The following is a 15,229-nucleotide window of genomic DNA, read 5'->3' as shown; positions in this document are numbered from 1 at the left end:
GTGAACATTGCTCCCAATCTTCTCTGACTGGATCAATAAAAGTGGCTACAGCCAATTACTGAGGAGAATAAAGGTAGGCAGGGATTTGCTTACCAGGCTAAGGGTTTCAGGTAGAAACCACTAGGGAGAGAGAAGGAGAGAAGGATAAAGAAGACAGAGAGGACAGGAAGTCTCTAGTAGATGGAATGGACCAGGAGCACATGGCTGAAGAAGAGAAGTGCATCCTGAGGACAGACTAATGGAGCAGAAACAACCCAGACGAGACTTAAACAGAAAGTAACTTGGGGAGCACAGCTAGAAAATAGTCCAGTGTAGGAAAATAATTTAAGGGTAATCGCCCAGTAATTGTGCTAAAGCTGATAAAATAAATTGATAGGACCCTGAATCAATTACTGGAGACTGGCCTGGTCATAATAAGAACTAATAGAGATATTAAATATATTACAGCAACAGATTTTGGCCTTAGGAGTAGCATGTGACTACACAAGTTCTTCTAAATCTTAGTTTGACCCTTTGGAGCTGTATTGGGTTTGAATTTTTTTTCCTCTTACCACTCACGATTTTCTTTATGGGCAGAATGAAAACTCAGTGTCTGTTTATTGGCAGCATGGTAAATCTAACAAGGCAAGACAAGAAGTAAGTCCAGCAGCAAAAGAGTTACAGATAAATTTCCCAGTCTACATGTTCTCTTTGTGCTACTGATAACTTCAAATGTTTATCTCTATGGCTGTATGAAGAAATCATCCATGGGTCTTCACATGCCCTGGAAGAGGTTGGATGCTTTTCCAAATCCCTTCAGCTGTGTAAGGTATTCACTGTGGGATTAGATTTGGAAGATGGAAGCTGTTTATATCTCAAATTACCTTCTAGTCTGGCTTTTTCAACAACTAATTGGCATGACCTTGGGTGTATCTGCTTTTGAATATCCTCCACATCCATCTGCTATGAAGATGAATTGGTTATTTAGGTAGCAATCAGATTCCTGGCTAAGTCCAAGTGTAGTCATCCTTCTTCAAGCCTATTAAGCTGGGGCTGAACTCTCAAACTAATGCACAGTGCAATCACTACCATTCGAGAGATGTCGGACACCTACATATTTTCTATCCACTAATGAAAATCCCTCTTCTAAACTAAGAGGGATACAAAGAAAGAAGGGAAAGGGAGGAAAAGTCAATAAAGACCTAAAGATTCAATTAAGAGTTCAGGTCTCTGCCAGCTTTTATTAGCTCCAACTTTGACTTACGTTGCTAAGGTCAGCAAGTGGTCAATAGAAAATGGTGGGGTGGGAGAAGAAATGTCATTAGGAGCTTGGGCAGAAGAATATCCCAGTGTCCTAAATGGGTGAGAAGATACATTTGGCCTTCATGACATGAAAATCACAGTTAATTACTGGAGTGGAAATTTTTCTCTGCGACCTTCTAACAAATATGAGGTGTTTTCCCACCACTGCGTTGACATGTACGTGTACCACCAAAGCTCTTGTAAAAGACTATGCTCCCCCTCCATATACACGTAGGCACAATCCTCAAAGAATGGAAGAGGGCAGTGCCCTTGCTGACACAAAATAAGAGACAATATGAGATATTTGCATTCACATTGTACTTAGTAACAATATGAGAGTATTAAGTTCACAGATGTGATTTTATTCACCAGATAAGAAAATAATAGAGCTAAGCATTTGTCCAAGTGCACTGACATACAATATGGTAGGACATCTTAAGAACAATAGCTTGGGGTAAACACCATGACCAATGCTTAAGGACAAAGGACATGGCTTTCAGTGGAGATGTTCCCTGAACTCATCCAGGTATGACAGTTGCACTCCTCAGCCCTCTGAGTTTTGCACCATCTTTGCTGTCACTCCTCTCTGCAGTGAGGCAGGTATTTATCCAGCAAGCAGTCTGTGTTCCAGATGCAAGGAGCCCCTTGTTAAAGAGCTTTGCCACAACCTCTTTGTCTTTCTTTCTAACCCTTGAGGACAAATGGCAGATGGTGATTTCTAATTTGCTGGCCTGTTGCTCTTTAGGGTCAAGATTTCTTCTGGATTCCTGTCCATCTCATGTGCCCAAGAGACTCACATTAGTTTGATTTTATCTGGTTACTTATTTTCAACTAGTATGAGATAGCAGCTGGTAGCGTAGTTGATGGAGATGTGTATATAAACTGGTGAAAGTGGGAATTGAAAGAAAGTGAATGCAGACCTCAAGGAAATCATAAAGATACTGGCTTAACTGAGTTGACTGATGCATACTTTCTCTTGAAACACCACTACTTTTTAATTATATCATTTTACGTAAAATACAAAGTAATGGATTTCATGGTTGTATTTTTATCCATATATATCACTATTCTTAGCCCCTCCAAAGTATCACTACTTTTAAATTAAAAGAATATAAAATATAGGCTCACAAGGACAAAGTTAGCATGATATATATGTTTAGTAAGGACTATATGTACTCATAGGAAAAACAGTATGCTGACAAAAAAGTGACTTGGTTTGCATAGGAGAGTTAAACTCTCATTGTTTACAGGCACATGTTTGTTGATGGTTATATATATTGGATGGTCAGTGTTGTTTCAGAGCACTGATAATGCTCAAGAGTGAACAGGTAGCAGTATGTCACCAGTAAAAGATACTAGTACAACTGAGTGGGAGGATGAGTTGACAAACTGCAGCTTAATCCCAAGTCTCCTTCCCATTCTATGCATCTGGTCTTGTGACTTTCTTGACCTCTGTAGAATACTGGTGTTTAATTCTCTGGGGGAAGATTGGCTAGAGAAAATTTTATTTGTGGGATACAGAATAAACTAATGAATGCAGGCAATACTGTAATCATGTGAATTATATCACAGACTGCCTAGGAAACTCTTTGTACCCTACTCCATTCTCTAAATTCATTCTGTGGCGGGTAGCTGTGACATCATACTCAGTAATCGTATAGACCTGGATATTTCTTCTAATTAATAGAATATGATGATGTGTGAGCAAACAAGAAAATGGTGACAGCAATCATTCTTATTACTGTAGTACTATGTCATCTTGACCCCTTGTTTATTTTGTTTGTAAAGCAAACTCTGGAAAGTGTAACCCTATGTCCTAGATTGTCCAGGACGGAAGATATTACAATGCATAACATTTGGGATTAAAATTGGAAACATCGTGGAAAAGTTAAGATGTGTGCTCATTCCACTAATGAGAAATGTACCAGCAGAATCCATCTTATTCTCATCCACGTTCCTAACCTCAAATGCTGTGAGATGACTGGTATTATTTGAAGTGAATGTTAGTTCAGAGGTAATTCATTATTTAGCGCCAAGTAAAAAAGACAAATTCCCAGTACACTAATAGTCAGAGGTACACCAGCAAGGCAAACAAAATGTCCAGCAAAGAAAAGAGATACTCTCAACATCATTAGACATGGGCCCAAATGTTCCACAATGGAGTCTATCTCATCTATTTGCACAGAGCTTCCTAAAGGTATTATATAGTACTTCACTCTTAAGTACACTTACAATCAATATTAGAATAATACGTTAAAGAAACATTTAGTTTAAACGTAAAAGAGCATAGACAGAAAGAATTAAAGGAAGACACGGAACATAAAGAACATACCGAAGTGTTACCGTAATCATACATACACATGCTCGATAATCCTTCAGGGTTAGGAGGTCCTGCATCAGAACCAGTGCTCTGAAAGAAGCCATGCTGGATTAATTAATCCTGTGAAAAGATAGTTTTTTATACATGTTAAAAGATAAAGACACATTTCTAGGAAACTAAATAAAACGATTAATTTGATGATACAAAAATTTAAGCACTAATCTGAATCTAGTAAAACTTTTCTAAAAAGCCAGCAAATAGAAAACATTGTAAATTTTTTTAAAAAATGAAAATCTATCCAACACAGTAAGATCCATATTTCCTACAGGAAGTCATTACAAAAATGAAAAAAAAAAGGTTAAAAAGAGTTTTATATCACAAAACTGTAGAATACTACACAAAGACAATAGCTGGGAAAATAATTGGAGAGGGGAAAAAAAGTCACTCTAAAATAGATTAGGAATGAGGAAAATATCAGATTTCTCAGCAACAGCAACATTACCAGATCACCAAACATTATAGTTATGATAGATAAGCAATGCTCCCAACAAGCCTCCAAGGCAATGATTGTCATCCGAGATTCTCTCTCCAGAAAGAAAAACAAAATGGGTAGAAAAGCTGGATGCTTGTTTTCTAGGAAGAACATGAGATAACTGTGAATGCGGGTGGTTGAATGTAAACCCTAGCTGGCAGCAGTTTAACTGTGAAATGTGGGAGATTATGCAAGCAATGTTGAGAGAGGAGAATGAGCCCGCAGTAGAGATTCATAACAATGCCTTGAGACACTCACCCCGACACACACACACACACACACACACACACACACACACACACTCACCCATGTGAGTATCCTGAATGCTTCCCTTCCCTGAATTTAGATGCCACTAGGCAACTTCTTCAGCACTGGAATTGGAAAGTAAAACATAGCCTATGTGATTTTCAGGCAGAAGCACTGAGCTTTGCTGGCCAGTTCTCCATGTTCTTTTTGTGTAAAGTGTTAATCCCCAAAATTGGTCTGGAGATGTCAGGACTTCTTTCATCCTAGTCCTCCAATAGGTAAGAGTGAACAGAGACCTGGGACTGATGGCAGTGGGCATGGGGCATACTAAGGTGTTAATCTTGTTTGGGATATTAATGTTTTGAGTAATTTTCAAAGCATGATCTGTCAAACTCATGAATGGGATTCAATGTTTGTGTTTAATGTGAAAATGTATTTTGTATTTTATATGATGAAATAAAAATGAATCTAGAGGGACAAAGAAATGCTTTAGTACCTAAGAGGGCTTGATGCCCTTTCAGAGAAGTAAGCTTCGTTCCCAGCACCCACATGGCAACTCACAACTACCTGTAACTCTATCTGTAGGTAATCCAATTCCTTCTTCTGGCCTCCATGGACAATTTCCCATATGTACACACACACACTCACCTATACACAGACACACATTTAGATATACATATAATATACAATTAATCTTAAAATATGCTTCTAAAGAAGGAGCTATCCAACATTCCAGACAGAAGACCTGTCATCAAAGCCATACACAGGGGAAACAGAAGGAAATCTTGGAGAGTGAGGTTAACAGGTACTTGACCATAGTAGAAAAACTGAGATCATCCTCATCCATTGACATGGGAAAATTGAGCTGGTGTCATAAGGAAATGGAAAGATAAAAGTCAGAATATTTTCTAAACAGCCTCTGTTTCTTTGTCTGTGAAATATTGGGAGAAAGATTATTTGTTGAACATTTCTGACATTATGGTGCAGGGTATGATGGAACACGGATTCCTGGGTTAGATTTGATTGATAAAACTGTAATCACATTATTCAAGTACAAGAAAGAAGGATGTTGCATCAGGGAACTCATAGTTTATATAAATATTGCAAATACTGAAGGAGAAGAAAGTCAAGGAGCCAACATGAAAAATTTTAGCCTTCAGCTACAAAACCGATCTCCAAGAATTAGCATGAAAAGTTGGGAGATCTCTACTGCCTCCAGAAGGAGTGATGGAGTGTCCTGACTTGTGTGATAAAGAGAGTGGAAACTCTTTGACATTCTGTATCTGTGAATGCTTCTAGAAAGTGATGTTCACCTCAAAAAAAAAAAAAAAAAAAAAAAACCTACATAAATGCCTCCACTGGACAATGCCTCAGAGCAATGACTCAAGGAGGAATTCTGACAATCACAGCTTCCTATCTGAGACTCAGAGGGCATCTCGTAAGAGGCCATGCTATGATGATGGCATTTCAATGAAACAATCCAACATAAGACTTGTGAGCATGTGTGACCAGGTTGCCTGTTGTAGATACACTTTATCCACTTCCATGGTCAATCACAGTATAAATCTTGCTTTACTAATATAGACTTCCTTGAAAAGCCAGTCTCCAACTCCGTTTGTTGATGGTAAATTGATAGATGTGTTAAGGTTTCCATAAAATATACACTGTAAAAAGCCTGATATGAAACAGAGTTATCAGGGGACAGAGGCAAGAACAAGATGAACATCTGTTTTCTCACATAGATAAAACAGTATAGCTCTGAGCTCAACTGAGGTGGTATGCATCTGATGTGGAAGCTGCTGACTGCAGGAAATGCAGCAGCTTTTTTTGGTGTACAGGGCAGCAGATTGTATGTGGGTTGGGAGTCCCTCAAGAATTTAGTGTGATTAAAGGTTGGATCCACACGATGGCAGTGTTGGGAAATCATGGAAGTTTTGAGATTCTACTGGGCATTGAAGGTCTTGGGATCATTGAAATATTTCATCAGAGATGGTTGTGCTATTCCTGGCTGCCTCTCATTTTTAGCCAAGGAAGAAGGTCTTCAAAGCAGTAATGGATACAGACACCAAACCCTTATATCACTCGAATTATAACCTAAATAAAGTCCCCTTCCTCTATATAACTTACTTAATACAGGTATTTCATTGTAGTAATACAAAGCTGAGTCCAATGAACTAGGTTTGCAGTGAGTTGTTTCTGAGACCTTATCTAGAATCTGTTCTTCTGCCCTCTCAACAATTTCTGGAACTGTATCTAGACTTAACATAGCCTCATCTACTTAAAGGAGACAAGCTCTGTTGTCAGAAGCAAGTAACAGCAAGCAATTTTCTGTTAAGAACAATAGTAGAGGCTTTAAAAAGCTGCCTTTGGGAAGAGAAGGGGTTGATTTAGCTTAGTAAGAGAGATAGCCAGAGGAGACACGCTGGGAATGTCTTTCCCTTGCAGTCTGAACAGCTCCAATTGTGATGGGTAAAAGGTAGATGTTTGGGTTAACCCAGAGTCCTCTTAGTTTTACTGAAGGAAAATTTAGCAGAAGAGTTGAGTCACAGTCTCAGGCAAAAAAAGAAATAGAAATGTAAATTAGACCATGTTTACTGAGGTTCACATAAGAGGAGTTTCTATAAGTGATGGTTTCCACCAAACAACTAACTGTTTATATTAATAATCCCAAACCTACTCTATAGAAAGGAATATCTCAATAACCAGTTAGCCTCTGTTGACAAAGGCAAGTTGTAATATTAACAACAGTAATAGGAGGTCATCTCTATCAGTCAAGTTCTCTTATCGCTTAGATGTTCAACACTACACAATTACACAATGGGAAAGAGTTTCTTGACACTGTCTCTGGCAATTTTACTTAAGCCATAATTTCACTGAGAGTTCTAACCATGTAAATTGTTGTTTATAAAGATTCTTTAAAAACCAAAGGGATGTAACTCTGCTGGTAGGTTATACAACATGAGAACTGGTGACACAGAAGAGAAAAGATAACAAAAAAATAAATGATTGCATCTCAAAATTCTTTCTCATTGTACATATAGGTTGAACATACCTAGAAGTACTTGAGACGAGTGCATGTTTGTGTTTTAGATATTGTGTATATTTTGCAAAGTTACATATTAATAATGAGACATTTTGTTAATAGGACTAAGCTTAAATTCAAAAATTCCTCTTTTTTCATATGTGCCTTGCTTGTATAACCCAAAGATGACTTTAAATAACATTTACAGTGGACCTGGGCTTACCCTGTGACCCATCCCATTAAGTCAGATGATTTTTGATTTGTGGCATGAGATCACAGGATCTTGGATTATGGGTGTTCAACCTTCATTCAACCTTAAGAAATTAGACTTAAGCAATTATCCCTAAAATATATTTTTATATCTATTTTCCTATTCCCAGTTCCACTAAATCTCCAATACCTACTCATTCATAAGGATAATCTGTTAGATATTCCCATGTGATGGAGTTAGAAGAATAAACAAAACAGGAAAGGTCTTTTTCCCAATGAAGAATTGTCCTGTGGGAGAAACTGACATTTAACCAATAGTCAAATTCATAAAGCATCACAAGTTGCTACTGTAGTGCTGAAGGAAAATAAAAATTAGCGCATAAGAGGCATTAAATTTTGATTTGCGAAATTAAAGAGGTCTTTCAGAAAAATTTATTGATTATCTAAAACCTGAATACTGATTAGGGATTAGACACTTAAAACACAAATGACCCTTTATTCCAAATAGATGAAACAGCATGCCCAGAAGCAACATATAAACTTGTACCACCCCTACTCAGAAACAAATGTTATAAAACATAGCATCAGTTCTAACATGGCTGGACCCCAAGTCCTGTAATTTTGCCATATAAACATGAACCCCACAGGGACACACAGTTCATACACTGACAGATTTCTGTACTTTACCCTCTTGTGATAGGTCATTTAGACTGAGCATTTCTAAATTTATTCTTCAGACCTTAGAGTAAATACTTGAGAAAACTGTAACCAATTACAGATGGACAGCCTACAATGGGCTTCTGTACCTGGGCAGTTGTAACAATTCATTTTGAATATGTTTTTGTGCTCTTAGACACCTGTTAGTTAAATCTTCCCATCTCTGTTGCTCTGGTGTGAGCGGTATCCAAGCCAGTTTCTTCATTTTAGATCTATCTTCCTAGCCTAAAATTAACCTTCTTTCTTGAGCTCCTGGATTTTCTGAAAGGGACATGTTAACATCAATGACTAAAAGGGATTTCAGAGCATCCGCAGCCTCAATTAAGACACTACCTTTCACATCTGAAACTATAAATCTACTTGTCAGGAAAAGTGCATTGGGCTTTTAGTGAATAAACAGGAGAAATAAAATACCCTATATGACATGAAAAAAAAAATGGTTATGCCCGAAAGACCCATTATCTAATAAACTGTGACTGTTTAAACAAATAAGGAGGCTGTAGTATCTGCTGATGGGTTGTAATTGTGATAAAGGGAAACAGGAATACCATTGAATAGTGCTGGTGGGAATTAAATGAGTGGTGGGGTGGGAAAAGAAAAACAACAGAAAGACTGCATTCAACTCAAAGGATGGTTTCAATGTGAAGTGTTCATTTCATTTGTGCTTTTGAAGGTAGTAGAAATGCTAATTTTGCCATTTTCAAAACTATGCAAAAGAAATCCGTGGAGCAAAAGCAAAGCCCTGCAAGGCCAGGCTACTATGTGCTTTGGATAACACCCGTTGTGAGGCTCATTACTTCTCTGTCTTCTCTGTCATCTGTCCTCACCCCTGGAGAGTTTCACTGACTCAAGCAGAGACTTTAGAAAGTTCAGGAGGCTTGGAGTGTGCTTCCATAGGAGTCAGTCAAAGCAGAGAGTGACACCATGTTAACACGAAGCCTCTTTTTCACTATGGCTATTTCACCAGGGCCCATGTTCAGTCTAAAAATATATCCATCTATGCATGATCTATCATCTTGTCAGCCTGGGTATAGGATGAGGGTTTTACAGAAATAGGAAAACAAAGCGTCCTATAACGTAATATAAAACAGGAATAAGAAGAAATTAACTGCTTCTATTATAAAGTTAAAGTTTTTCACACTAAACAAGTGTTATGTATAATGTATAAAGTATCTAGTGTAAGATGTATATAAAAACGCAGCTTGTGCTTCCAGCCTTTGAAGTAGTCTGAAGTCAACAGCTTCAGATCCAAGAAAACACAGATCTGTTGTAGGTGATTGCATTACTTCAAGCAGCAAGGCTTTCCTGTCACTCATATAAACTTCTAAAAGGGTGAGATTAAGGGCAAACTTTCTTTGATTTACATGATCGTTTATATTCTGGAGAAATTCAGTGTGTATTAAAACCAGGCACAGGATACATTTTTTTTTTTGTAAAATTGAATTACAGGCTAATCACAGATAATTACAGGTGGTTTGTTCTGCACACTGTCATCATTCACATCAGTGATATAAGTGTCAATGTATATGTTTGGTGTATTTATATTTCCAACCTTTACCTCTGCTGTGATTGCAACATTTATACATCCAAATTCTTACACATTTTCATTGAAAGGTATGAATGGCATTTCGAACTTGGTATAACTGAAATGAAATTCATGACCTACTTTCAATGCTACCACCACCCCAAAATGTTTCTTTTGTCCTTTGGTTTCTCTCTTCTCAGTAAATGCCACCTCCATAGTTCTGGTGGCTTAGCACTGAACTGGGAATTCTTTCTTTAGCTCTGAGCGTGTGCTCTACATTGAATCCAGGCTTTACCTTCAAAACTTTCCAGACACCAACAGCTCCAAGTCACTACAACAAATTTCTCGAGGCAGCTATAGTATAAGGAGAAGAAAGTTATTTAACTTACTGTTTTGGAAGCTCAGAAACATTGCAGCACCATCAGTTCAGTTCTGGTGACAGGGTAGATTTTGCTATGTTGTGATAGGAGTGTGTGTTAGAATATGTTTATACATTAGGAAGCATGAAAGAGCTGAGTCTGGGGCCCCATTTTTCCTTCAGCTGTCTAATTAAGCCTCTTGAAGGTCTACAGCATCCTGGGCTATTATTGCCCTGGTGTCCAGGCCTTTACATAAAGGTCTCTAGGGAAGCATCTCCGTCATAGCACGCAGTGAACAATGAGCATGAGACACTGATAGTACTCACCTGTGTTGCCTTCCTAATCTCCCTACTTGCCCCCTCCTTGTACCTCTCTTTCTATGCAGTCTACAGTAAGTAACTTAGCTGAAGCTAAAGTCTCATCTTTCTTGACCTAGTCAAATCCCTCAAAAACATCCCAGTTCTGTTTCACTGTCAGGTGCTTAGCTCCAGCCTCCTCTGCACAAAACCAATGCCTGAGCTTTGCATCTAGAACTCCCATTTTTCCTAGGTGTCTGGAGGTATATTTCTTTGACTCCTCCTTCACTTCTCAGATCAATTGATATTTTCCATTGTGCCTAGGGTGTATGGACATTGTTGACATAGTAGTCATCCTGAAAGTCTTACAAAATGGCAGAGAAGTGAAGTGATTGAGAACCTTGTTTGCTTTTGGTATTGTTTTCTGTTTGGGCACAAGCTAGAGTTAATTGGGCAGAGAGAACCTCAGAGGCCAGTCTTTGGGTGCACTTTCTTGATTAATTATTGAGAGGGCTTAGCCTTGCACACATTGGATGGTGCCACCCTTGAGGTGGTCCTGGGTTGTACAAGAAGACTGAGCAAGCAAGGAAGGAAGGAAGAGGATAGTAAGTAATGCTCATCCATGGCTCCTGCTTTGGTTCCTGCCTCCAGGTTCTTGCCTGTCGCTACCCACGTCCAACCAGTGGAATAAGGCAATGGCAACCGTGTTCTTCTTCAAGCGGTTTATTCAGCTATCCCTGTACAACAAGCTTCTTCTCTCTCTCTTCTTTTCCTCCCCAGCTCCCGCATCCCCTTATAAGCATTGCCGTAATCCTATCAGCAGCTGCCACAAACTCACTGGAGATTGGCCATTCTCAATGACCAAGGTGGGGTGATCGGGTAACCACACCTCTCAGCGCATACAACTCCATATATACCATATATATGCCATATATGGAGTTGTCTTTTCTCTCAAGCAATGCCTATGCCAAGCGCCACCTTGTAATGGCAAGAGTGGAGCCGCTTCCTACACTTGCCCTACTGTGTGTCTGTCCTGACTTCCTTTTATGATGAACTATACACTCTAAGCTGAAATAAAACCATTTCTCCCCAAGTTACTTTGGATAGCATTTTGTCACAGCAATAGGAATTTAAGACAAGTTAAATCTTCGTGCCGCGTTCAACTTGTAGTTGACAAAGATTTGCAGATGTTTTTGAGCAGAGAGTGAAATGATTTCAGCCTGTTTATGTGTATATATAGTAGTGTGAGATGGGTCACTAGGGAAAGAGATGTATATTGAACATCTAAGTAACAGTGTTATTGCTACTGTGCAAATGCAAAGTGCTAAAGCACTAATACAGCAAATTTATCATTAAATGAGAGATTATCTAGAAAAGGATGCAACAGTGAATCTGTTCCTTGGATCTTTTTTGAAATAACCAAGTGATAGATGCTAATGTGACACCTTCTTAATGAGATGTTGTCTGAACATTCCATTGATGCACTTGATAGAAATAGACATAGAGATATGCCTGGAGGGGTATTGGTTGTGTGTGTGTGTGTGTGTGTGTTAGCATTTTACCACTCTCTAGTCTTGATATTTTTTCTTTCCTCCATGTTATTTTCTGCAAGCTCAAATATTACATGCCTGTGAGTCAGTAAATGGACAGAGAACAAGCAATTGAACTCAAAGACCATCGTCTTCCTTGCAATTATTCAACTCTTTTGTGGCGGTATGAATTCAACCAGAGGCAAGGATTTTTTGTTCACAAATGAGTATGAGTGTGTTCTAATAAAACTTTATTTACAATACACTAATTAAGCCAACTTTATTATGAAACACTGCCTTTACTTTGCATGCTAATTTGATTTTAGTCTTCGCTTTACTTTTTAAAAATTATTCACTCCCCTCTAAAATATAACAGACATGAAAACAGACATGCTCATTTGGTTTGTGCATTATTTTGTCTTCAGCCTTTGGGAAATCTAGAGACATGACATAAGGTTTACTATGGCATGATCAGAGTTTTGTGAAAATAAAAGGGAAAAGATTAAAAGCGATATCACATATACCCGTATCCTATATATATTTGATAGGATATTTAAAACTAAATATTTACTAAAATAGATATATGCATATCCTTTATTTCAAAACTAAATACTGTCATTCCATTGCTGAGAAATTAAATTTAATCTTCTTAGCATAATACAGAAAGAGTTGTCTTAAACAGAAAGTGTTGTTTTAAAAGATCATGCTTAAGTTGGTATAGAGAAGTATCATACTTCTAAGAGTTAGAATATCAATTATAAGTGTTTAGGCTATACCTTTTTTGTCGGAATGCTTTCCTAGTATGCATGGAGCCATAGATTCAATCTCCAAAATCACAAAAGCTAGGCATGGTAATAATGGACGCCTGCAATCCATGAATTTGGAAGGTGGAGTCAGGAAGATCAGAAGTTCAAGGTCAACCTTGTGTAAACAGTGAGTTCAAGGCTACCCTAGGCTACAAGAGTCATTGTCACACACATAGAAAAAATTAATGAGGACATTAAAAGAAGAAGAATACTGAGCCAGCTGTCAACTTATCTAACTGAACTCTAAACGAGCCAAAAAATGAACTGGAATTCTAGCATGCTAATTTGCATAAGTACATTTGTTAGATGGAGTTCTTTTTGTACTACATATCTCATCCATCAAATTCAAAATGTGACTGTTTTTATTCAATGTGTCACCAATCTGCAATCAAACTAATGTGAGGACAAAAATCTTAATAAGGTTTCCTAGTGACCTTAGAGTTGCCTTCAAGAGCTTGTACGTTGTTTTAAAATTAATTGTATCATTATTGTGGATATAACAGGAAAGAGAGTTCCGAGGGTCCGTATCCTCCAGAATTCCCTGATCAAAATGGTGCTCCTTTTGCCTACATTACACATTTAATTTATGCACAAAGTTTCATTGGAGAAAAAGGTTTGGTTATATTTCTATAACCAAATATATTCTGCTAAATGTATTAATTTGATGATCATACCAAGAGAAACTTCGTTTCTGATACTCTGATAAATGCATTGGGGTCAAAGCTCTTCCACCCCCGCCCCCACCCCTTCCACTGGATTGCGTTTGGAATAAGCTGCAGCTGTGTGCCTTTTTGATTCTTCTCTGCGGGTATTTCTGTCACTAAAAAAGCCACACTTAGATTGAATTTTTCAGACTCTAACATAATACCTTTAATCAGGTCACAGTCAAGTCTTAACCTTTCGAAGAGTCAGACTATTTAAAATGAATTAGCATCTCGTCTGCAATCCATTATCTGTTTATTTCCGATGCTAAGTTTCAGAGGTTAATGTTGTCTGCCTGTTTCCAAATCCTCTTTGTTCTCTTAGTTATTATCCACAGAAACTTGTCACCTCACCTTTTAGCCCCTATCTCAGTAAAGCTTGCATTTGAGCTATGCTGAGTTCCTCACTTTTGCTCAACAGGAGGACCTCGGATGCTGGTGCCTGGTTATTCTGTTCTCACTTTCCTGATGCCCACTATGTTGTTTACTGCTTTTCATTCATGTCTGTGATTCGAAACCCCAACCTTTGTGGACTGTGTACACAGCACAGCTTCCTTTTTATCTTTGCAGAGTGACTATAGGTAATTAACTTCTCCTCCATGTGCCTCAGTTCTTCACATTACATGGGAACACTAAATATCACTAACTTGGCAAGTTGCTGGGAGAGTAAAATTAAATAATCTAGCTCCTGAGCAACAGCAAGTGGCCAACTAAATAAAGACCTCATAGTCCAGGTTGTCCTCGAGTTTGTTTCAAATGGGGTAGAGAAGATTGTGCTTGATAGATCAGACCACTAAGCAGCTATTTGACTGTTACTGCAGAGAAGCAAGAGGTAGTGAGTTAGGTAAGACTTAGAGCAAGCACTGAATGAGAAGAGTGAAGAAGCAGGGGAGGGGGGAGGAAGAAGAGGAGGAGGAAGAGAAAGGAGAGGAGAAGGAAGAGAAGAAGAAGGAGGAGGAAGAGAGGGAGAAGAAGGGAAAGAATAGGAGGAGGAGGCAGAGGAGTAGGAGAGAAGAAGAAAGAAGGAGGAGAAGGAGGAGAAGGAGAAGGGAAGGAAGGAAAAAGAAAGAGAGAAAGAAAAAGAGAGAAAAAAGAAAGAAAGAAGAAAGAAAGGAAGGGAGAAAGAAAGAAAGGAAGGAAGGGAGAAAGAAAGAAAGAAAGAATAAGAAGAATAAAAAAAAAAAAAAAACAAGAAGAAAGGATCAAGTTAGGATTAATCCAGCTCCTCTGGAGAAATCTCTAGGACAACTCTACCTCTGGATTTCGCTCCTGCTTTGATTCAATTAAATCCAAAAGCTGGGATTAAGATATATGATTTTATTAAAGTTTTATGTTAATAAGTTGGCCAAAGAAGAATGCTGCTCCCTGGGGGAAAAGGAACACGTCAGGTAAATGGAAAAGAAAACAGCACACAGCATAGACATAAATGCAAAGTGAACTAAGGGCACAGATCTTAGTAATAGATAATACGTGATAGAAAAATGAACAAACTATTAATCTACACCTCATGCAATTTAGCTGAAGCTGCCTCTCCCCTGTGCCATGGCTGCTAAGATTGCCAGCATCAGCATCCACTTTGCATCTGTGCTCAGATGTACCATGCTCAGTTTGCTGCTGTAAATAAAGCTGCTGAAGGGCTCAGAATCTGGAGTAGCATCTGTTTTCCCAAGCGTTTCTGATTCTGT

The sequence above is a fragment of the Arvicanthis niloticus genome, chromosome 26 (assembly GCF_011762505.2).
Source record: "Arvicanthis niloticus isolate mArvNil1 chromosome 26, mArvNil1.pat.X, whole genome shotgun sequence".
Classification (NCBI taxonomy): domain Eukaryota; kingdom Metazoa; phylum Chordata; class Mammalia; order Rodentia; family Muridae; genus Arvicanthis; species Arvicanthis niloticus.
Note: the sequence above shows the minus strand (reverse complement) of the source record.